We start from the raw sequence: 25,336 nt of genomic DNA, 5'->3' as shown, positions 1-25,336 counted from the left end.
CTATTCACATGTCCTTAACTACTCTGAAACATGAGGAAAAACAAATACAAATAATGAGCTAATGCCCAGTAAGTGGTACTCCTCTCAACCCCCGATCAAGTAACCCCAATATAATACAAAAAGCTTTAGAGTAATAACTAGAGGCAAAACTTGATCTTTAAACCATATCGAAGTCATAATATACTCCATCATACAATACATAAGCTCACAAAACAAGAAACTTTAGCTACATGGGCATCAACAATATTTCATAACAAAAGACTTTCAAAAGCACAAATCATTCCTTAACATATGACCCATTGGCAACCTACAACCACCATTATATTTTGTGGCACATGCCATTATTGGTATAATGGTCCAAAAAGACTCGACGATTTGGAATGAGTCAAGCTCGACGATTCGGAATGAGTCGGATGGAACGTTCCAACAAATAATTCAAAAGGCTCGACGATTCGGAATGAGTCAAGCTCGACGATTCAGAATGAGCAATTAGGAACGTTCCAAGCCAAACAAAACAAACAACAAAATGTAGGTTGCCTCATGAGTTTTATCAAATGATCCAAATAGTTCTTATAATCAAATAGCCCGGTGTAGCAAAAATCATTTCTTTAAAATCACATAACAAAGTACCTATTTCCAAAATAGATAATAAGTTTATCAAACTAAGAAATATGCAAGGTATAAACCATTCTCAAAATAATAATTTTCTTAGTACATAACTCTTTAAAAATCATAGAATGATTTATTAAACCAAAGTAATTTCAAAGGGATTGAAATGGCTTAGTTGGAAAGAAACTTAAATTAATAAGTAAGAGGTTAAGAGTTCAAGTCTCACTTTAAATAAATAATTCATTTTATAAGCATATATTACATATATAAAACAAACATAAGTCATATATTACGTATATAAAACAAACATAAGGCCTTATTAGCAAAGCAGATTCAAACTCTAGACCAACTACTACCAACACAGCAACCATAAACCATTCAACCATCACTACACATGGTATTAATTCCAGTTCAGATTAAATAAGACCATACTTTCTGTCCAGAAACACAGTTTACAACAATTCCAGTCCAGATTACATAGCAACGTTTCTAGTCCAAAAATACGCAGCTCAAGCTTCATTATAACAATTCGGAACACAAGCTTAATTTATAGTATAGGGTAAAAATAGTTTTGAGAGGAATAAACACTTATCTAAAACATCCAAATCTTAGCTATTTAGCTTGCCCAAATACTCCTTGTCAAAATCCCTAATATTTTCAAATATCAATCTTAGGGCTCCAAAGATAAATCCACTCATAAAGAGTAAAAGATAGAGGTTAAACTCACCTAGAATACCCAATATCTTAGAGATCTAAGCTTGAAGAAGATGGAGATCCAAGCTTCAAGGTTTTCCCTTCCCCTAACTCTCTCTAATTAGCTCTCCTTGTCTTCTTTCAAATATGATGCTTATCCAAGACTCATGTGGTTCCTTAACCTTTAAGGGTAAAGAAGGGTAATTTGGTAATTTTATCCAATATCAAAATAAGAAGCTTTGACTTGTTGACTTCACTTAAAAAAACTTAAGCATAATTGCATTTATAAGAAATTGGGTATTACAATCTCCTCACCTTAAAATGAGTTTCGTCCTCGAAACTTACTTACCTTCAAACTTGAAGAGTTCAGGATATCTATCCTTCATATCATCTTCCTTTTCCCATGTTGCTTCTGTTGGGGTATGATGTGACCATTGCACTTTAACAAAAGGGATTACTCGGGACCTCAACACTTGTTCCTTCCGATCAATGATACGAAGAGGTACTTCTTCATATGTTAAGTCATCCCTAACTTGTAGTGGTTGATACTCCACCACATGACTCGGATCTGCAATGTACCTTCGTAGCATTGATACATGGAATACATTGTGAACTCCAGCTAATTGTGGTGGTAGTGCTAGCTCATAAGCCAAACTACCCACTCTACTCAGAATCTCAAACGGTCCAATGTAACGTGGACTTAATTTCCCTTTCTCTCCAAACCTCATTACTCCTCGAGTTGGTGAAACCTTTAAATACACCAAATCCCCAACTTTGAATTCCAATTCTCTTCTTTTCAAGTCAGCCCAGCTCTTTTGCCTGTCTTGAGAGGCTTTAATTCTTTTCTTAATTAATTTAATCTTCTCAACTGTGAGTTGTACAAGTTCTGGTCCTAAGATCTTTCTTTCTCCAACTTCATCCCAATATAAAGGAGATCTACACTTCCTTCCATATAAAGCTTCAAATGGTGCCATCCCTATACTTGATTGGTAGCTATTGTTATATGCAAACTCAATCAAAGTTAAGTATTTACTCCAACTACCCTTGAAATCCAAAACACAAGCTCGAAGCATATCCTCCAAAGTCTGAATTGTCCTCTCGGTTTGCCCATCTGTTTGTGGATGAAATGCAGTGCTTAATCTTAATTCAGTCCCCATGGCTCGTTGTAAGCTTCTCCAAAACTTTGACACAAATCTAGAGTCCCGGTCAGATACTATACTAACAGGTACGCCATGTAACCTTACGATTCCATTCACATACAACTCAGCTAGGTCATTCAATGGAGTTGTCTTTTTAATGGGTAGAAAATGTGCAACCTTAGTAAGTAGATCCACAATAACCCAAATGGTATTTTTCCCATGCTGACTGTTCGGTAATCCACTCACGAAATCCATAGATATATGTTCCCACTTCCACTGAGGTATCTCTAGGGGTTTCAGTAATCCTGCAGGTCTTTGGTGTTCAGCTTTGACTTGTTGACATACCATGCATCTAGCCACAAAGTCAGCAATATCCCGCTTCATACCACTCCACCAAAAATTATTTCTCATATCTCTATACATTTTGGTAGCACCTGGATGTACTGAGAAGTGAGACTGATGGGCTTCCTTTAAAATATCCTTCCTTATCTCAACATCATTTGGAATGCATAGTCGGGACTTGAGATATAGGGATCCATCATCATGAATACCGAACTCTCTTGGGTTACCCGTTTGAACTTTTTCCCGAATCTTAATCCGCTCGGGATCTAGAACTTGGGCCGCTTTGATGCGATCTAATAATACTGGTTTTGCAGTCATAGTTGCCAAAATTCCTCCTTGCTTTGCGAAATAACCTCAACTTCCAAATCTTGCAAGTCTTTCAACAATTGGGTTTGAGTGGTTACCATTGTCACATTAACCGTGGAGGACTTACGACTTAAAGCATCGGCTACCACGTTAGCCTTACCCGGATGATAATTAATAGAGAGGTCGTAATCTTTGATTAGCTCCAACCATCGTCGTTGTCTCATATTTAATTCCTTTTGGGTAAAGAGGTACTACAAACTCTTGTGATCCGTGAATATTTGACAAGATTCTCCATATAGGTAGTGCCTCCAAATTTTTAAAGCAAATACCACAGCTGCTAGTTCTAAGTCATGAGTGGGGTAATTAACTTCATGGGGCTTCAATTTTCGGGACGCATAGGCTACCACCCTATCATTTTGCATCAACACACATCCTAATCCTCTTCTTGATGCATCACTATAAATAACAAATCCTCCTTCCCCGGATGGTAGGGTTAAGATAGGTGCATTAACCAATCTTTCCTTTAATTCCTGAAAGCTCTTCTCACACTCCTCATCCCAATCAAACTTTATACCCTTCCGAGTTAACCGAGTCAATGGCATAGCTATTAATGAGAAGTCTTTCACAAATCTCCTGTAATAACCTGCTAAACCCAGAAAACTCCTTATTTCTGTGACATTAGTGGGTCTCGGCCATTGCGTTATCGCTTCAACTTTACCCGAGTCCACAGAAATCCCATCTCCAGAAATCACATGACCAAGAAAAGATACCTCCTTAAGCCAAAATTCACATTTACTTAGCTTGGCATACAATTCATTTTCCTTCAAGGTATGCAAGATGATCCTCAGATGTTGAGCATGCTCTTCCTCACTCTTTGAATATATCAAAATGTCATCAATAAATACCACAACAAATTTGTCCAGAAATGGCTTGAGCACCCTATTCATCAAATCCATAAAGAAGGCAGGAGCATTAGTTAACCCGAACGGCATCACCAAAAATTCATAATGGCCATACCGGGTCCTAAAAGCAGTCTTGGGTATATCGCTAGCTTTAACCTTCAATTGATGGTACCCTGATCTCAAATCAATTTTTGAGAAGTATTTAGCACCTTGCAACTGATCAAATAAATCATCTATGCGAGGTAGAGGATACTTGTTCTTCACAGTAACTTTATTTAATTCCCGATAGTCAATACACAATCGCAAGCTACCATCTTTTTTCTTCACAAATAACACTGGTGCACCCCAAGGAGATACACTAGGTTTAATAAATCCCATATCAAGCAACTCTTGTAATTGCACCTTTAACTCACGTAGCTCAGATGGTGCCATGCGGTAAGGGGCCTTTGAGATTGGAGTGGTTCCGGGAACAACCTCTATTTCAAACTCAATTTCTCTATCTGGAGGTAATCCAGGTAATTGCTCTGGGAACACATCCGAAAATTCTTTAACAACGGGGATATCATCTAACTTAACATCTTTACGGTGGGTATCCATTACATAAGCCAAGAAACCTCTATACCCTTTTCTCAATTCCTTCTTAGCCTTCAATGCTGAAATTACTTTTAATGGCACCCTCGAAACCAACACCCCACTCCTAGGAAAGTGTTCCAAAGTAAAAATAGGTTGCCCAGGAATTTGAAATACCACCTTCCTACGAGCACAATCAATGAAGGCATAGTTTTTGGATAGCCAATCCATTCCTAATATCACATCAAAATCCCGCATATCTAGTTGAACTAAGTCAATTGACACATTACTCCCATTAAGTTGTAGGTGACAATCTTGAAACCAAGTGTCTGTCACCACAATTTTCCCCATCGGGGTACTAACATATAAAGGTTCACTCAACTTCTTAGCTTGCAAATTTAAGCTCTTTGCAAACCTCTCAGAAATAAAACAATGCGAAGAACCAGAATCACACAACACATAAGCATCCACAGTGTTTAGGGGAATAATACCTGCAACTACATTGTCCACCTTATCTGCATCTTCCTGTGTCATGGCAAAAACCCGAGCATTAGCCCTTTTGGGATGAGTCGACTGTGCTTCGTTCTTCTTCATGGAGGGACAATTCTTGATCAAATGGCCTTGTTGTCCACATCCAAAGCAAGCTCCAGTCTTACGGTGGCATGGACCGGTATGAGATCGATGACAATATCCACATGTATTTTCCTTTTTCTGAAATCCAACATCTCTTTTCTTATTGTTAGAACCACTAGCTTCTTTAGATATCTTGGGCCCTGCTCTTTTCTTCCGTGCCCAGTATTCAGCTTGCTTATTCACTTCGGCTTCAGCTTTAAGAGCGCTCATATACACAGCCAAGTAGGTGGTGAAGATGGTCCCACATAACTTATCTCGAATATCAGGTCTTAGTCCCCGCTCAAACTTTCTAGCTTTGTCTCTCTCGTCAATCATATATCTCAAGCAGAATTGGCCCAACCCATGAAACTTGTGCGCATACTCCAAAACAGTCATACTTCCTTGCTTTAAGTCCAGAAACTCATTTTCTTTGATTGTCTTCAAACTGTCAGGGAAGAAATTGTCAAAGAAAATTCTTTTGAAATCTTGCCAATTAACACCATCAGGGTGGGCAGCCCTTTCTACCTCCCACCAATGCTCAGCATTCCCTTGCAATAAAGGAACGGCTACTGCTACCTTGACGTCGTTAGGGTATTGCATTGCATCAAATAATTTTTCCAATTCCTTAATCCATCTCTCTGCCGCTGTAGGATCTGGGCCACCATTAAAGGTAGGGGGGTTCACTCGCCTAAACCTTTCGAAATATGAAGACTGGGTAGTGACATCTTGTTGTCCTTGCTGTTGTCGAATTAGATTAGCTACAACAGTACTGATTCCAATGATATCTGCTTGAGTAGCTAATGGTGGTGTATTTGGCAAGGTAGTTGGGGGAGCTGTAGGTGTTGCACCAGGAGGGGCCGCAGCAGCTCCAGGATTGACTCCCTGAACCGGGGGACTCCTTGATGGTCTTGCATCCACAGCTATGTTCCGAATTGGAGACACATTTGTCGATGGCCTACCTCGATGAGTTTGACCACGTGTACGAACACCCCTCCTAATCATAGTAAAGCAACACTCCCTAAATTCGCAACAGAGAAAGTAGGACCACATTAGCAAAAATGTTTAGGAATCCACAACTAGCTAAAACTTGCTCAAAGCCTAAACTTATCAGCCACAAGGTTAAAGCCTAATTTTGCAAAAATTTAAACTTATGTTCTTGACCAACTAAGGATTCAAACCTAGGCTCTGATACCAACTCTGTCACGCCCCGCTTCTAGGACATGACCCGGCCGTATCGCCACACGAAAGCCTGTAACAATACGAAACCTAGCCATATATACCTCTCGGAACCTTCATAACAACACTTTAATACATAACAATTCCTCACTTTTATGGCCAATATAAACAACTAGTTCTTCCCAAAAACTCACAAAATCACCACTATTAAATATTTACAATCAAGACTAGCATGACAAAATGCATTACAAGCACCAAAACCAAGCACAATGGTTTACCAAAATACAAAGGGTCAACGGGAATATCCAAAAGAAACAAAAATCTGTGATAAGCTCCAATAGTAGGACTAAGTCTCCTAGTTTCCAAAAGTCACCTTCGAGACCCCACCACTTGTGCTCATGCTATTCACATGTCCTTAACTACTCTGAAACATGAGGAAAAACAAATACAAATAATGAGCTAATGCCCAGTAAGTGGTACTCCTCTCAACCCCCGATCAAGTAACCCCAATATAATACAAAAAGCTTTAGAGTAATAACTAGAGGCAAAACTTGATCTTTAAACCATATCGAAGTCATAATATACTCCATCATACAATACATAAGCTCACAAAACAAGAAACTTTAGCTACATGGGCATCAACAATATTTCATAACAAAAGACTTTCAAAAGCACAAATCATTCCTTAACATATGACCCATTGGCAACCTACAACCACCATTATATTTTGTGGCACATGCCATTATTGGTATAATGGTCCAAAAAGACTCGACGATTTGGAATGAGTCAAGCTCGACGATTCGGAATGAGTCGGATGGAACGTTCCAACAAATAATTTAAAAGGCTCGACGATTCGGAATGAGTCAAGCTCGACGATTCAGAATGAGCAATTAGGAACGTTCCAAGCCAAACAAAACAAACAACAAAATGTAGGTTGCCTCATGAGTTTTATCAAATGATCCAAATAGTTCTTATAATCAAATAGCCCGATGTAGCAAAAATCATTTCTTTAAAATCACATAACAAAGTACCTATTTCCAAAATAGATAATAAGTTTATCAAACTAAGAAATATGCAAGGTATAAACCATTCTCAAAATAATAATTTTCTTAGTACATAACTCTTTAAAAATCATAGAATGATTTATTAAACCAAAGTAATTTCAAAGGGATTAAAATGGCTTAGTTGGAAAAAAAACTTAAATTAATAAGTAAGAGGTTAAGAGTTCAAGTCTCACTTTAAACAAATAATTCATTTTATAAGCATATATTACATATATAAAACAAACATAAGTCATATATTACGTATATAAAACAAACATAAGGCCTTATTAGCAAAGCAGATTCAAACTCTGGACCAACTACTACCAGCACAGCAACCATAAACCATTCAACCATCACTACACAAACTCTGGACCAACTACTACCAGCACAGCAACCATAAACCATTCAACCATCAGTACACATGGTGTTAATTCCAGTTCAGATTAAATAAGACCATACTTTCTGTCCAGAAACACAGTTTACAACAATTCCAGTCCAGATTACATAGCAACGTTTCTAGTCCAAAAATACGCAGCTCAAGCTTCATTATAACAATTCGGAACACAAGCTTAATTTATAGTATAGGGTAAAAATAGTTTTGAGAGGAATAAACACTTACCTAAAACATCCAAATCTTAGCTATTTAGCTTGCCCAAATACTCCTTGTCAAAATCCCTAATATTTTCAAATATCAATCTTAGGGCTCCAAAGATAAATCCACTCATAAAGAGTAAAAGATAGAGGTTAAACTCACCTAGAATACCCAATATCTTAGAGATCTAAGCTTGAAGAAGATGGAGATCCAAGCTTCAAGGTTTTCCCTTCCCCTAACTCTCTCTAATTAGCTCTCCTTGTCTTCTTTCAAATATGATGCTTATCCAAGACTCATGTGGTTCCTTAACCTTTAAGGGTAAAGAAGGGTAATTTGGTAATTTTATCCAATATCAAAATAAGAAGCTTTGACTTGTTGACTTCACTTAATAAAACTTAAGCATAATTGCATTTATAAGAAATTGGGTATTACAAAACCTGTCTGAAGAAGCTAGGGCTTTTATTTCATCACTATATTCTGAAGAAACTCCAGCTACTGTGAAACAAGCCTTGGAATCAAAGAACTGGAAAGATGCAATGGAAACGGAGATGGAGGCATTGATGAAAAATGACACATGGGAAAAGTGTGCACTTCTGTTAAGAAAAAAACCGGTGGGATATCGCTGGGTTTTTACAATCAAACATAATCCAGATGGGACTATTGAAAGGTATAAGGCTCGGTTAGTAGCTAAAGGTTACACTCAGCCATATGGGATTGACTACTCAGAGACTTTCTCTCCAGTAGCCAAGATTGACACGATCCGGGTTCTTTTCTCGATAGCTGCAAATGAAGGATGGCCACTTTATCAGTTTGATGTAAAGAACGCTTTCCTGCATGGAGAATTAAAAGAAGAAGTATATATGGAAGCACCTCCCGGATTCGCGGGAGACTTCAAGACAGGTGAAGTTTGCCGGTTAAAGAAATCTCTCTATGGGCTAAAACAGTCTCCTCGAGCTTGGTTTGGCAGATTTACTCTAGCAATGAAAAGATATGGATTTAAACAGAGTAACTCGGATCATACTCTGTTCCTCAAACGAAGAGGTAGTCTTGTAACATGTCTGATTATATATGTTGATGACATGATCATTACAGGAAACGATAAGGAGGAAATTACAGAACTAAAGAAAAATTTGTTTACAGAATTCGAGATGAAGGACTTGGGAAGACTTAAGTACTTTCTTGGAATAGAAGTACTAAGATCTAAACAAGGGATCTTTGTCTGTCAGAAAAAATATGTTCTAGATCTATTAGCCGAAACAGGAATGATTGATTGCAAACCTGCGGATACCCCAATGATGGTGAATCATAAGCTTCAAATGGTAGAAGGAGCCGAGTTAGCAAACAAAGAAAGATATCAACGGCTAGTGGGAAAACTAATTTATCTCTCACATACTCGCCCAGACATAGCATACGCAGTAGGTGTTGTTAGTCAATTCATGCATCAACCCCAAGTAACACACATGGAAGCAGTGTGGAGGATTATTAGATATCTCAAGGGAACAGCTAGCCATGGAGTTCTCTTCAAACCAAATGGGTATATGAAAATCCTAGGGTATACGGATGCAGACTGGGCAGGAGATAAAGGAGATCGAAGATCAACATTAGGATATTTTACCCTGGTGGGTGGAAATCTGGTTATGTGGAAAAGCAAAAAACAAAAAGTGGTTGCTCATTCTAGTGCAGAAGTTGAGTTTCGTGGGGTGGCACGAGGCTTAGCAGAAATATTATGGATACGGAAACGTCTAACTGAGATCGGTTTTCCCCCAACCGAAACTATCAAGATCATGTGTGATAATGAGGCAGCAATCCAAATCTCAGAAAACCCAGTACAACATGATCGTACAAAGCATGTAGAGGTTGATAGACACTTCATCAAAGAGAAGCTGGAAGCAGGGATAATAGAGTTACCATTTGTTCGATCTGAAGACCAATTAGCAGATATATTGACAAAAGCAGTTAATGGCAGGATTTTCTGCAACTGTCTGGTCAAGTTAAGTATGGAAATCCCACTACTCAACTTGACGGGGAGTGTTAAAAAGGAAAAAGAATAATCATATGAGCAATTGCAGGGATCAGCTGATTCATCATATCATAGTAAATAATGGATGAGATATTATAGTTGATTTACAGCCTTAAAATTTATTCTATTTCCTTTAATAACCAAATGTATTCACCTATAAATTCCTGTATCATCTTTCATTGTAACATCATCAAAAATATGTACAATTCTTCTTCTTCAATGCTTGTTATCAATAATGACTATGCGAAGCAATATGTGGAAAATAATATCATGTGGTTACAAAAAGCTAAACGTTCGTTTATTAAGAATAAAAAGTTTTTATGAGGTGCGGGGATAGCTCAGTTGGGAGAGCGTTAGACTGAAGATCTGAAGGTCACGTGTTTGATCCACGTTCACCACAACTTAGCTTTGATGGTTTTAAAATGTAAACCATACAATTATAAGTTAATAATTTTCAAAAGATGATTTTCAACAGATAATCCATGGAAGCGTTCCGTTGTCGTCCAGCGGTTAGGATATCTGGCTTTCACCCAGGAGACCTGGGTATGCCCAGTGTATTTGAATAAACCGAACATTGCTTAAATACATTTTTCTTTATTTCTTTTTGTATAAATAAAATCAATCTATAAAAGTAATGTCGTTAAAAATATCTCATAGAGTTATTTTAAATTCACTCATATTGATATATTTTTTCAATATGTTCTTACAATAAATGTGTGATATATTAATAATATAGAAGACCTATGATGACTTACTATACCTACAATAGTGGCTTAATGAGTATGCAATAGTAATTTAATGAACTTGTAATAATGTTTTGATGGACGAGCATAAATGACTTAATGAACTTGTAGTAGTGCCTTTTTTTTTTTAAAGGAGTTGCAGTAGTGACTTAATCAACTTGCAATAGTAATTTAAGGAACATGCAATAATATCTTGATAAACTTGTTAATTTACTTAATGGAATTGTATTTATAGTACTTAAAAGAACCTAAAATTAGGGGTGGGAATTTCGATTTACAGTTTGGGTTCATTTTTTTTTCTAGGTTTGATTTATATGTTTCAATTTTGAAAATACGAAACCATTCTATTTAACATTGTAGTTTAGTTTGGGTCGGTCAATTTGAGAACATTAACATTCTCTAGTTCTTTAGCGCAATTAATTAATTATTTATTTTTTGTTAATTTAAAATTTAAAATCGAATGAAGACGTCAACGATGCATATTTCAAATTCCTCAATCAATAATGAGTCCAAATAACAAGACAACACTACATATTTAAAAATCCAATGTCCAAACATAACATAAAACTTAATTCAAATTACAAGAGAGCAATCTAAGTGTCTAATAGAAATAAAAAATTTGGATTTAGAGAATTGAGAATTTAGTAATTAGTAATTAGTAATTAGTAATTAGTATATACACTCGCGTAATTTTCCAAATGTAAAAACATTTATGTATAGATAGATACATATATGTGATGAAAGGAAATGTCACAGTTTTTTATGCTTACATTAGACTTTATAATAATTATAGAGTTGTTAATAAAGATGATTGGCTTTGGCTTGTGGTAACAATTGAATCATGCACAAGAGATGTTTGATGTAGTGGAATGAAATCGGTTTGTTTCTCATGAACGTACTCATCGCGGCTATGTTTTAACTTCTAATCAGAGTTCGAAGACGCAGTAATGACTATTCGAAGCAATATGTGGAACAAAATAACTTATGGTTACAAAAAGCTAAACGTTCGTTTATTAAGAATAAAAAGTTTCTATGAGATGCGGGAAAAGCTCAGTTGGGAGAGCGTTAGACTGAAGATCTGAAGGTCACATATTTGATCCACGTTAACCACAACTTAGGTTTGATGGTTTTAAAATGTAAATCATTCAATTATAAGTTAATAATTTTCAAAAGATGATTTTCAACAGATAATCCATGGAAGCGTTTCGTTGTCGTCCAGCCGTTAGGATATCTGGCTTTCACCCAAGAGACCCAGGTTCGATTCCCGACAACGGAAGATTTCATATCTATCTGGCTTTCACCCAAGAGACCCAGGTACGATTCCCGACAACGGAAGATTTCATATCTATTAATTTAGTGAAGATTTGTAGTGCAAAGTATTGTTTAATGTTGGCTTTCTCTCTGGGTATGTCCAGTGTATTTGTTTAGACGGTTATTCTCGCCATGTTGCCAATATAATAAGCCAAACATTGCTTAAATACATTTTTCTTTATTTCTTTTTGTATAAATAAAATCAATCAATAAAAGTAATGTCGTTAAAAATATCTCATAGAGTTATTTTAAATTCACTCATATTGATATATTTTTTTAATATGTTCTTACAATAAATGTGTGATATATTAATAATATAGATGAGCTATGATGACTTATTATACCTACAATAATGGCTTAATGAGTATGCAATAGTAATTTAATGAACTTGTAATAATGTTTTGATGGACGAGCATAAATGACTTAATGAACTTGTAGTAGTGATTTTTTTTCTTAAGGACTTGCAGTAGTGACTTAATCAACTTGCAATAGTAATTTAACGAACATGCAATAATATCTTGAAAAACTTGTTAATTTACTTAATGGAATTGTATTAATAGTAATTAAAAGAACCAAAAATTAGGGGTGGGAATTTCGATTTACAGTTCGGGTCCATTTTTTTTTTCTGGTTTGATTTATAGTTTTCAGTTTTGAAAATACGAAACCATTCTATTTAACATTGTAGTTTAGTTTGGTTCAGTCAACTTGAGAACATTAACATTCTCTAGTTCTTTAGCGCAATTAATTAATTAATTATTATTAATTTAAAATTTAAAATCGAATGAACACATCAACGATGCATATTTCAAATTCCTCAATCAATAATGAGTCCAAACTACAAGACAACACTACATATTCAAAAATCCAATGTCCAAACATAAAGTAAAACTTAATTCAAAGTACAAGGTTGCAATCTAAGTGTCCAATTGAAATACAAAATTGGGATTTAGAGAATTGAGAATTTAGTACCTAGTAAGTAGTATATATACTCGCGTAATTTTCCAAATATAAAAACATTTAAGTATAGATAGATACATATATGTGATGAAAGGAAATGTCAAAGTTTTTTATGCTGACATTAGAATTTATAATAATTATAGAGTTGTTATTAAAGATGATTGGCTTTGGCTTGTGGTAACAATTGAATCATGCACAAGAGATGTTTGGTGTAGTGGAATGAAATCGGTTTGTTTCTCATGAACGTAATCATTGTGGCTATGTTTTTACTTTTAATCAGAGTTTGAAGACGCAATAATGACTATGCGAAGCAATATGTGGAAAATATTATCATATGGTTACAAAAAGCTAAATGTTCGTTTATTAAGAATAAAAAATTTCTATGAGGTGTGGGGATAGCTCAGTTGGGAGAGCGTCAGACTGAAGATTTGAAGGTCACGTGTTCGATCCATGTTCATCGCAACTTAGCTTTGATGGTTTTAAAATGTAAACCATTCAATTATAAGTTAATAATTTTCAAAAGATTGTTTTCAACAGATAATCCACGGAAGCGTTTCGTTGTCGTCCAGCGGTTAGGATATCTAGCTTTCACCCTGGAGACTCGGGTTCAATTCCCGGCAACGGAAGATTTCGTATCTATCAATTTAGTGAAGATTTGTAGTGCAAAGTATGGTTTAATGTTGGCTTTCTCTCTGGGTATGTTTTGACGGTTATTCTCGCCATGTTGCCAATATAATAAGCCAAACATTGTTTAAATACATTTTTCTTTGTTTCTTTTTGTATATATAAAATCAATCAATAAAAGTAATGTCGTTAAAAATATCTCATAGAGTTATTTTAAATTCACTCATATTGATATATTTTTTCAATATGTTCTTACAATAAATGTGTGATATATTAATAATATAGATGACCTATGATGACTTACTATACCTACAATAGTGGCTTAATGAGTATGCAATAGTAATTTAATGAACTTGTAAAAATGTTTTGATGGACGAGCATAAATGACTTAATAAACTTGTAGTAGTGATTTTTTTTAAAGGACTTGCAGTAGTGACTTAATCAACTTGCAATAGTAAACTAACGAACATGCAATAATATCTTGAAAAACTTGTTAATTTACTTAATGGAATTGAATTAATATTAATTAAAAGAACCAAAAATTAGGGGTGGGAATTTCGATTTACAGTTCGGGTCCATTTTTTTTTTCTGGTTTGATTTATAGTTTTCAGTTTTGAAAATACGAAACCATTCTATTTAACAATGTAGTTTAGTTTGGTTCAGTCAATTTGAGAACATTAACATTCTCTAGTTCTTTAGCGCTATTAATTAATTAATTAATTAATTATTATTAATTTAAAATTTAAAATCAAATGAACACATCAACGATGCATATTTCAAATTCCTCAATCAATAATGAGTCCAAACTACAAGACAACACTACATATTCAAAAATCCAATGTCCAAACATAAAGTAAAACTTAATTGAAATTACAAGATTGCAATCTAAGTGTCCAATTGAAATACAAAATTGGGATTTAGAGAATTGAGAATTTAGTAACTATTAAGTAGTATATATACTCGCGTAATTTTCCAAATATAAAAACAATTAAGTATAGATAGATACATATATGTGATGAAAGGAAATGTCACAATTTTTTATGCTGACATTAGAATTTATAATAATTATAGAGTTGTTATTAAAGATGATTGGCTTTGGCTTGTGGTAACAATTGAATCATTAACAAGAGATGTTTGGTGTAGTGGAATGAAATCGGTTTGTTTCTCATGAACGTAATCATCGTGGCTATGTTTTAACTTTTAATCAGAGTTTGAAGACGCAATAATGACTATGCGAAGCAATATGTGGAAAATAATATCATATGGTTACAAAAAGCTAAATGTTCGTTTATTAAGAATAAAAAATTTCTATGAGGTGCGGGGATAGCTCAGTTGGGAGAGCGTCAGACTGAAGATTTGAAGGTCACGTGTTTGATCCACGTTCATTGCAACTTAGCTTTGGTGGTTTTAAAATGTAAACCATTCAATTATAAGTTAATAATTTTCAAAAGATTTTTTTCAACAGATAATCCATGGAAGCGTTCCGTTGTCGTCCAGCGGTTAGGATATCTGGCTTTCACCTAAGAGACCCGGGTTCAATTCCCGGCAATGGAAGATTTCATATCTATCAATTTAGTGAAGATTTTAAGTGCAAGGTATGGTTTAATGTTGGGTTTCTCTCTGGGTATGTTTAGACGGTTATTCTCGCCATGAAGCCAAACATTGTTTAAATACACTTTTTTTATTTCTTTTTGTATAAATAAAACCAATCATTAAAAGTAATGTCGTTAAAAATATCTCATAGAGTTATTTTAAATTCACTCATATTGATATATTTTTTCAATATGTTCTTACAATAAATGTGTGATATATTAATAATATAGATGACCTATGATGACTTACTATACCTACAATAGTGGCTTAATGAGTATGCAATAGTAATTTAATGAACTTGTAATAATGTTTTGATGGACGAGCATAAATGACTTAATAAACTTGTAGTAGTGATTTTTTTTTAAAGGACTTGCAGTAGTGACTTAATCAACTTGCAATAGTAATTTAACGAACATGCAATAATATCTTGAAAAACTTGTTAATTTACTGAATGGAATTGTATAAATAGTAATTAAAAGAACCAAAAATTAGGGGTGGGAATTTCGATTTACAGTTCGGGTCCATTTTTTTTTTCTGGTTTGATTTATAGTTTTCAGTTTTGAAAATACGAAACCATTCTATTTAACAAAGTAGTTTAGTTTGGTTCGGTCAATTTGAGAACATTAACATTCTCTAGTTCTTTAGCGCTATTAATTAATTAATTAATTAATTATTATTAATTTAAAATTTAAAATCGAATGAACACATCAACGATGCATATTTCAAATTCCTCAATCAATAATGAGTCCAAACTACAAGACAACACTACATATTCAAAAATCCAATGTCCAAACATAAAGTAAAACTTAATTCAAAGTACAAGGTTGCAATCTAAGTGTCCAATTGAAATACAAAATTGGGATTTAGAGAATTGAGAATTTAGTACCTAGTAAGTAGTATATATACTCGCGTAATTTTCCAAATATAAAAACATTTAAGTATAGATAGATACGTATATGTGATGAAAGGAAATGTCATAGTTTTTTATGCTGACATTAGAATTTATAATAATTATAGAGTTGTTATTAAAGATGATTGGCTTTGGCTTGTGGTAACAATTGAATCATGCACAAGAGATGTTTGGTGTAGTGGAATGAAATCGGTTTGTTTCTCATGAACGTAATCATCGTGGCTATGTTTTTACTTTTAATCAGAGTTTGAAGACTCAATAATGACTATGCGAAGCAATATGTGGAAAATAATATCATATGGTTACAAAAAGCTAAATGTTCGTTTATTAAGAATAAAAAGTTTCTATGAGGTGCGGGGATAGCTCAGTTGGGAGAGCGTCAGACTGAAGATCTGAAGGTCACGTGTTCGATCCACGTTCATCGCAACTTAGCTTTGATGGTTTTAAAATGTAAACCATTCAATTATAAGTTAATAATTTTCAAAAGATTGTTTTCAACAGATAATCCACGGAAGCGTTTCGTTGTCGTCCAGCGGTTAGGATATCTAGCTTTCACCCAGGAGACTCGGGTTCAATTCCCGGCAACGGAAGATTTCATATCTATCAATTTAGTGAAGATTTGTAGTGCAAAGTATGGTTTAATGTTGGCTTTCTCTCTGGGTATGTTTTGACGGTTATTCTCGCCATGTTGCCAATATAATAAGCCACCATGTTGCCAATATAATAAGCCAAACATTGTTTAAATACATTTTTCTTTGTTTCTTTTTGTATATATAAAATCAATCAATAAAAGTAATGTCGTTAAAAATATCTCATAGAGTTATTTTAAATTCACTCATATTGATATATTTTTTCAATATGTTCTTACAATAAATGTGTGATATATTAATAATATAGATGACCTATGATGACTTACTATACCTACAATAGTGGCTTAATGAGTATGCAATAGTAATTTAATGAACTTGTAATAATGTTTTGATGGACGAGCATAAATGACTTAATAAACTTGTAGTAGTGATTTTTTATAAAGGACTTGCAGTAGTGACTTAATCAACTTGCAATAGTAAACTAACGAACATGCAATAATATCTTGAAAAACTTGTTAATTTACTTAATGGAATTGAATTAATAGTAATTAAAAGAACCAAAAATTAGGGGTGGGAATTTCGATTTACAGTTCGGGTCCATTTTTTTTTTCTGGTTTGATTTATAGTTTTCAGTTTTGAAAATACGAAACCATTCTATTTAACAATGTAGTTTAGTTTGGTTCGGTCAATTTGAGAACATTAACATTCTCTAGTTCTTTAGCGCTATTAATTAATTAATTAATTAATTATTATTAATTTAAAATTTAAAATCGAATGAACACATCAACGATGCATATTTCAAATTCCTCAATCAATAATGAGTCCAAACTACAAGACAACACTACATATTTAAAAATCCAATGTCCAAACATAAAGTAAAACTTAATTCAAATTACAAGATTGCAATCTAAGTGTCCAATTGAAATACAAAATTGGGATTTAGAGAATTGAGAATTTAGTACCTAGTAACTAGTATATATACTCGCGTAATTTTCCAAATATAAAAACATTTAAGTATAGATAGATACATATATGTGATGAAAGGAAATGTCACAGTTTTTTATGCTGACATTAGAATTTATAATAATTATAGAGTTGTTATTAAAGATGATTGGCTTTGGCTTGTGGTAACAATTGAATCATGCACAAGAGATGTTTGGTGTAGTGGAATGAAATCGGTTTGTTTCTCATGAACGTAATCATCGTGGCTATGTTTTTACTTTTAATCAGAGTTTGAAGACGCAATAATGACTATGCGAAGCAATATGTGGAAAATAATATCATATGGTTACAAAAAGCTAAATGTTCGTTTATTAAGAATAAAAAGTTTCTATGAGGTGCGGGGATAGCTCAGTTGGGAGAGCGTCAGACTGAAGATCTGAAGGTCACGTGTTTGATCCACGTTCACCGCAACTTAGCTTTGATGGTTTTAAAATGTAAACCATTCAATTATAAGTTAATAATTTTCAAAAGATTGTTTTCAACAGATAATCCATGGAAGTGTTCCGTTACGGAAGATTTCATATCTATCAATTTAGTGAAGATTTGTAGTGCAAGGTATGGTTTAATGTTGGGTTTCTCTCTGGGTATGTTTAGACGGTTATTCTCGCCATGAAGCCAAACATTGTTTAAATACATTTTTCTTTATTTCTTTTTGTATAAATAAAACCAATCATTAAAAGTAATGTCGTTAAAAATATCTCATAGAGTTATTTTAAATTCACTCATATTGATATATTTTTTCAATATGTTCTTACAATAAATGTGTGATATATTAATAATATAGATGACCTATGATGACTTACTATACCTACAATAGTGGCTTAATGAGTATGCAATAGTAATTTAATGAACTTGTAATAATGTTTTGATGGACGAGCATAAATGACTTAATGAACTTGTAGTAGTGATTTTTTTTTTTTAAGGACTTGCAGTAGTGACTTAATCAACTTGCAATAGTAATTTAACGAACATGCAATAATATCTTGAAAAACTTGTTAATTTACTTAATGGAATTGTATTAATAGTAATTAAAAGAACCAAAAATTAGGGGTGGGAATTTCGATTTACAGTTCGGGTCCATTTTTTTTTCTGGTTTGATTTATAGTTTTCAGTTTTGAAAATACGAAACCATTCTATTTAACATTGTAGTTTAGTTTGGTTCAGTCAACTTGAGAACATTAACATTCTCTAGTTCTTTAGCGCAATTAATTAATTAATTATTATTAATTTAAAATTTAAAATCGAATGAACACATCAACGATGCATATTTCAAATTCCTCAATCAATAATGAGTCCAAACTACAAGACAACACTACATATTTAAAAATCCAATGTCCAAACATAAAGTAAAACTTAATTCAAATTACAAGATTGCAATCTAAGTGTCCAATTGAAATACAAAATTGGGATTTAGAGAATTGAGAATTTAGTACCTAGTAAGTAGTATATATACTCGCGTAATTTTCCAAATATAAAAACATTTAAGTATAGATAGATACATATATGTGATGAAAGGAAATGTCACAGTTTTTTATGCTGACATTAGAATTTATAATAATTATAGAGTTGTTATTAAAGATGATTGGCTTTGGCTTGTGGTAACAATTGAATCATGCACAAGAGATGTTTGGTGTAGTGGAATGAAATCGGTTTGTTTCTCATGAACGTAATCATCGTGGCTATGTTTTAACTTTTAATCAGAGTTTGAAGACGCAATAATGACTATGCGAAGCAATATGTGGAAAATAATATCATATGGTTACAAAAAGCTAAATGTTCGTTTATTAAGAATAAAAAGTTTCTATGAGGTGCGGGGATAGCTCAGTTGGGAGAGCGTTAGACTGAAGATCTGAAGGTCACGTGTTCGATCCACGTTCACCGCAACTTAGCTTTGATGCTTTTAAAATGTAAACCATTCAATTATAAGTTAATAATTTTCAAAAGATTGTTTTCAACAGATAATCCATGGAAGTGTTCCGTTGTCGTACAACGGTTAGGATATCTGGCGTTTACCCAGGAGACCCGGGTTCAATTCCCGGCAACGGAAGATTTCATATCTATCAATTTAGTGAAGATTTGTAGTGCAAGGTATGGTTTAATGTTGGGTTTCTCTCTGGGTATGTTTAGACGGTTATTCTCGCCATGAAGCCAAACATTGTTTAAATACATTTTTCTTTATTTCTTTTTGTATAAATAAAACCAATCATTAAAAGTAATGTCGTTAAAAATATCTCATAGAGTTATTTTAAATTCACTCATATTGATATATTTTTTCAATATGTTCTTACAATAAATGTGTGATATATTAATAATATAGATGACCTATGATGACTTACTATACCTACAATAGTGGCTTAATGAGTATGCAATAGTAATTTAATGAACTTGTAATAATGTTTTGATGGACGAGCATAAATGACTTAATGAACATGTAGTAGTGATTTTTTTTTTTTTAAGGATTTGCAGTAGTGACTTAATCAACTTGCAATAGTAATTTAACGAACATGCAATAATATCTTGAAAAACTTGTTAATTTACTTAATGGAATTGTATTAATAGTAATTAAAAGAACCAAATATTAGGGGTGGGAATTTCGATTTACAGTTCGGGTCCATTTTTTTTTCTGGTTTGATTTATAGTTTTCAGTTTTGAAAATACGAAACCATTCTATTTAACATTGTAGTTTAGTTTGGTTCAGTCAACTTGAGAACATTAACATTCTCTAGTTCTTTAGCGCAATTAATTAATTAATTATTATTAATTTAAAATATAAAATCGAATGAACACATCAACGATGCATATTTCAAATTCCTCAATCAATAATGAGTCCAAACTACAAGACAACACTACATATTTAAAAATCCAATGTCCAAACATAAAGTAAAACTTAATTCAAATTACAAGATTGCAATCTAAGTGTCCAATTGAAATACAAAATTGGGATTTAGAGAATTGAGAATTTAGTACCTAGTAAGTAGTATATATACTAGCGTAATTTTCCAAATATAAAAACATTTAAGTATAGATAGATACATATATGTGATGAAAGGAAATGTCACAGTTTTTTATGCTGACATTAGAATTTATAATAATTATTGAGTTGTTATTAAAGATGATTGGCTTTGGCTTGTGGTAACAATTGAATCATGCACAAGAGATGTTTGGTGTAGTGGAATGAAATCGGTTTGTTTCTCATGAACGTAATCATCGTGGCTATGTTTTTACTTTTAATCAGAGTTTGAAGACGCAATAATGACTATGCGAAGCAATATGTGGAAAATAATATCATATGGTTACAAAAAGCTAAATGTTCGTTTATTAAGAATAAAAAGTTTCTATGAGGTGCGGGGATAGCTCAGTTGGGAGAGCGTCAGACTGAAGATCTGAAGGTCACGTGTTTGATCCACGTTCACCGCAACTTAGCTTTGATGGTTTTAAAATGTAAACCATTCAATTATAAGTTAATAATTTTCAAAAGATTGTTTTCAACAGATAATCCATGGAAGTGTTCCGTTACGGAAGATTTCATATCTATCAATTTAGTGAAGATTTGTAGTGCAAGGTATGGTTTAATGTTGGGTTTCTCTCTGGGTATGTTTAGACGGTTATTCTCGCCATGAAGCCAAACATTGTTTAAATACATTTTTCTTTATTTCTTTTTGTATAAATAAAACCAATCATTAAAAGTAATGTCGTTAAAAATATCTCATAGAGTTATTTTAAATTCACTCATATTGATATATTTTTTCAATATGTTCTTACAATAAATGTGTGATATATTAATAATATAGATGACCTATGATGACTTACTATACCTACAATAGTGGCTTAATGAGTATGCAATAGTAATTTAATGAACTTGTAATAATGTTTTGATGGACGAGCATAAATGACTTAATGAACTTGTAGTAGTGATTTTTTTTTTTTAAGGACTTGCAGTAGTGACTTAATCAACTTGCAATAGTAATTTAACGAACATGCAATAATATCTTGAAAAACTTGTTAATTTACTTAATGGAATTGTATTAATAGTAATTAAAAGAACCAAAAATTAGGGGTGGGAATTTCGATTTACAGTTCGGGTCCATTTTTTTTTCTGGTTTGATTTATAGTTTTCAGTTTTGAAAATACGAAACCATTCTATTTAACATTGTAGTTTAGTTTGGTTCAGTCAACTTGAGAACATTAACATTCTCTAGTTCTTTAGCGCAATTAATTAATTAATTATTATTAATTTAAAATTTAAAATCGAATGAACACATCAACGATGCATATTTCAAATTCCTCAATCAATAATGAGTCCAAACTACAAGACAACACTACATATTTAAAAATCCAATGTCCAAACATAAAGTAAAACTTAATTCAAATTACAAGATTGCAATCTAAGTGTCCAATTGAAATACAAAATTGGGATTTAGAGAATTGAGAATTTAGTACCTAGTAAGTAGTATATATACTCGCGTAATTTTCCAAATATAAAAACATTTAAGTATAGATAGATACATATATGTGATGAAAGGAAATGTCACAGTTTTTTATGCTGACATTAGAATTTATAATAATTATAGAGTTGTTATTAAAGATGATTGGCTTTGGCTTGTGGTAACAATTGAATCATGCACAAGAGATGTTTGGTGTAGTGGAATGAAATCGGTTTGTTTCTCATGAACGTAATCATCGTGGCTATGTTTTTACTTTTAATCAGAGTTTGAAGACGCAATAATGACTATGCGAAGCAATATGTGGAAAATAATATCATATGGTTACAAAAAGCTAAATGTTCGTTTATTAAGAATAAAAAGTTTCTATGAGGTGCGGGGATAGCTCGGTTGGGAGAGCGTTAGACTGAAGATCTGAAGGTCACGTGTTCGATCCACGTTCACTGCAACTTAGCTTTGATGGTTTTAAAATGTAAACCATTCAATTATAAGTTAATAATTTTCAAAAGATTGTTTTCAACAGATAATCCATGGAAGTGTTCCGTTGTCGTACAACGGTTAGGATATCTGGCGTTCACCCAGGAGACCCGGGTTCAATTCCCGGCAACGGAAGATTTCATATCTATCAATTTAGTGAAGATTTGTAGTGCAAGGTATGGTTTAATGTTGGGTTTCTCTCTGGGTATGTTTAGACGGTTATTCTCGCCATGAAGCCAAACATTGTTTAAATACATTTTTCTTTATTTCTTTTTGTATAAATAAAACCAATCATTAAAAGTAATGTCGTTAAAAATATCTCATAGAGTTAGTTTAAATTCACTCATATTGATATATTTTTTCAATATGTTCTTACAATAAATGTGTGATATATTAATAATATAGATGACCTATGATGACTTACTATACCTACAATAGTGGCTTAATGAGTATGCAATAGTAATTTAATGAACTTGTAATAATGTTTTGATGGACGAGCATAAATGACTTAATGAACATGTAGTAGTGATTTTTTTTTTTTAAGGATTTGCAGTAGTGACTTAATCAACTTGCAATAGTAATTTAACGAACATGCAATAATATCTTGAAAAACTTGTTAATTTACTTAATGGAATTGTATTAATAGTAATTAAAAGAACCAAATATTAGGGGTGGGAATTTCGATTTACAGTTCGGGTCCATTTTTTTTTCTGGTTTGATTTATAGTTTTCAGTTTTGAAAATACGAAACCATTCTATTTAACATTGTAGTTTAGTTTGGTTCAGTCAACTTGAGAACATTAACATTCTCTAGTTCTTTAGCGCAATTAATTAATTAATTATTATTAATTTAAAATTTAAAATCGAATGAACACATGAACGATGCATATTTCAAATTCCTCAATCAATAATGAGTCCAAACTACAAGACAACACTACATATTTAAAAATCCAATGTCCAAACATAAAGTAAAACTTAATTCAAATTACAAGATTGCAATCTAAGTGTCCAATTGAAATACAAAATTGGGATTTAGAGAATTGAGAATTTAGTACCTAGTAAGTAGTATATATACTCGCGTAATTTTCCAAATATAAAAACATTTAAGTATAGATAGATACATATATGTGATGAAAGGAAATGTCACAGTTTTTTATGCTGACATTAGAATTTATAATAATTATAGAGTTGTTATTAAAGATGATTGGCTTTGGCTTGTGGTAACAATTGAATCATGCACAAGAGATGTTTGGTGTAGTGGAATGAAATCGGTTTGTTTCTCATGAACGTAATCATCGTGGCTATGTTTTTACTTTAAATCAGAGTTTGAAGACGCAATAATGACTATGCGAAGCAATATGTGGAAAATAATATCATATGGTTACAAAAAGCTAAATGTTCGTTTATTAAGAATAAAAAGTTTCTATGAGGTGCGGGGATAGCTCAGTTGGGAGAGCGTCAGACTGAAGATCTGAAGGTCACGTGTTTGATCCACGTTCACCGCAACTTAGCTTTGATGGTTTTAAAATATAAACCATTCAATTATAAGTTAATAATTTTCAAAAGATTGTTTGCAACAGATAATCCATGGAAGTGTTCCATTGTCGTACAGCGCTTAGGATATATGGCATTCACCCAGGAGACCCGGGTTCAATTCCCGGCAACGGAAGATTTCATATCTATCAATTTAGTGAAGATTTGTAGTGCAAGGTATGGTTTAATGTTGGGTTTCTCTCTGGGTATGTTTAGACGGTTATTCTCGCCATGAAGCCAAACATTGTTTAAATACATTTTTCTTTATTTCTTTTTGTACAAATAAAACCAATCATTAAAAGTAATGTCGTTAAAAATATCTCATAGAGTTATTTAAAATTCACTCATATTGATATATTTTTTCAATATGTTCTTACAATAAATGTGTGATATATTAATAATATAGATGACCTATGATGACTTACTATACCTACAATAGTGGCTTAATGAGTATGCAATAGTAATTTAATGAACTTGTAATAATGTTTTGATGGACGAGCATAAATGACATAATGAACTTGTAGTAGTGATTTTTTTTTTAAGGACTTGCAGTAGTGACTTAATCAACTTGCAATAGTAAACTAACGAACATGCAATAATATCTTGAAAAACTTGTTAATTTACTTAATGGAATTGAATTAATAGTAATTAAAAGAACAAAAAATTAGGGGTGGGAATTTCGATTTACAGTTCGGGTCCATTTTTTTTTTCTGGTTTGATTTATAGTTTTCAGTTTTGAAAATACGAAACCATTCTATTTAACATTGTAGTTTAGTTTGGTTCAGTCAACTTGAGAACATTAACATTCTCTAGTTCTTTAGCGCAATTAATTAATTAATTATTATTAATTTAAAATTTAAAATCGAATGAACACATCAACGATGCATATTTCAAATTCCTCAATCAATAATGAGTCCAAACTACAAGACAACACTACATATTTAAAAATCCAATGTCCAAACATAAAGTAAAACTTAATTCAAATTACAAGATTGCAATCTAAGTGTCCAATTGAAATACAAAATTGGGATTTAGAGAATTGAGAATTTAGTAACTAGTAAGTAGTATATATACTCGCGTAATTTTCCAAATATAAAAACATTTAAGTATAGATAGATACATATATGTGATGAAAGGAAATGTCACAATTT

General features: G+C 32.8%; 9 non-coding genes across 9 annotated transcripts; all 9 read left to right on the top strand.

Moving 5' to 3' along the window:
- Nucleotides 1-13,404: 13,404 nt before the first annotated feature.
- Nucleotides 13,405-13,477, top strand: TRNAF-GAA. The gene has a single exon. It is a non-coding gene; the product is annotated as a tRNA-Phe (tRNA).
- A 1,479-nt stretch (nt 13,478-14,956) lies between these two features.
- TRNAF-GAA lies at nt 14,957-15,029 on the top strand. Its single transcript has one exon. It is a non-coding gene; the product is annotated as a tRNA-Phe (tRNA).
- A 92-nt stretch (nt 15,030-15,121) lies between these two features.
- Nucleotides 15,122-15,193, top strand: TRNAE-UUC. The gene has a single exon. It is a non-coding gene; the product is annotated as a tRNA-Glu (tRNA).
- Nucleotides 15,194-16,495: 1,302 nt separating this feature from the next.
- Nucleotides 16,496-16,568, top strand: TRNAF-GAA. The gene has a single exon. It is a non-coding gene; the product is annotated as a tRNA-Phe (tRNA).
- A 1,503-nt stretch (nt 16,569-18,071) lies between these two features.
- On the top strand, nt 18,072-18,144 carry TRNAF-GAA. The gene has a single exon. It is a non-coding gene; the product is annotated as a tRNA-Phe (tRNA).
- A 1,400-nt stretch (nt 18,145-19,544) lies between these two features.
- TRNAF-GAA lies at nt 19,545-19,617 on the top strand. The gene has a single exon. It is a non-coding gene; the product is annotated as a tRNA-Phe (tRNA).
- A 1,461-nt stretch (nt 19,618-21,078) lies between these two features.
- TRNAF-GAA lies at nt 21,079-21,151 on the top strand. Its single transcript has one exon. It is a non-coding gene; the product is annotated as a tRNA-Phe (tRNA).
- Nucleotides 21,152-22,551: 1,400 nt separating this feature from the next.
- Nucleotides 22,552-22,624, top strand: TRNAF-GAA. Its single transcript has one exon. It is a non-coding gene; the product is annotated as a tRNA-Phe (tRNA).
- Nucleotides 22,625-24,084: 1,460 nt separating this feature from the next.
- On the top strand, nt 24,085-24,157 carry TRNAF-GAA. The gene has a single exon. It is a non-coding gene; the product is annotated as a tRNA-Phe (tRNA).
- The last annotated feature ends 1,179 nt before the right edge of the window (nt 24,158-25,336 follow it).

This window comes from Ipomoea nil, unplaced genomic scaffold, assembly GCF_001879475.1.
Source record: "Ipomoea nil cultivar Tokyo-kokei standard unplaced genomic scaffold, Asagao_1.1 scaffold2694, whole genome shotgun sequence".
NCBI lineage: Eukaryota > Viridiplantae > Streptophyta > Magnoliopsida > Solanales > Convolvulaceae > Ipomoea > Ipomoea nil.
The sequence above is the reverse complement of the archived record's forward strand: the minus strand, read 5'-3'. Positions and strand labels throughout refer to the sequence as shown.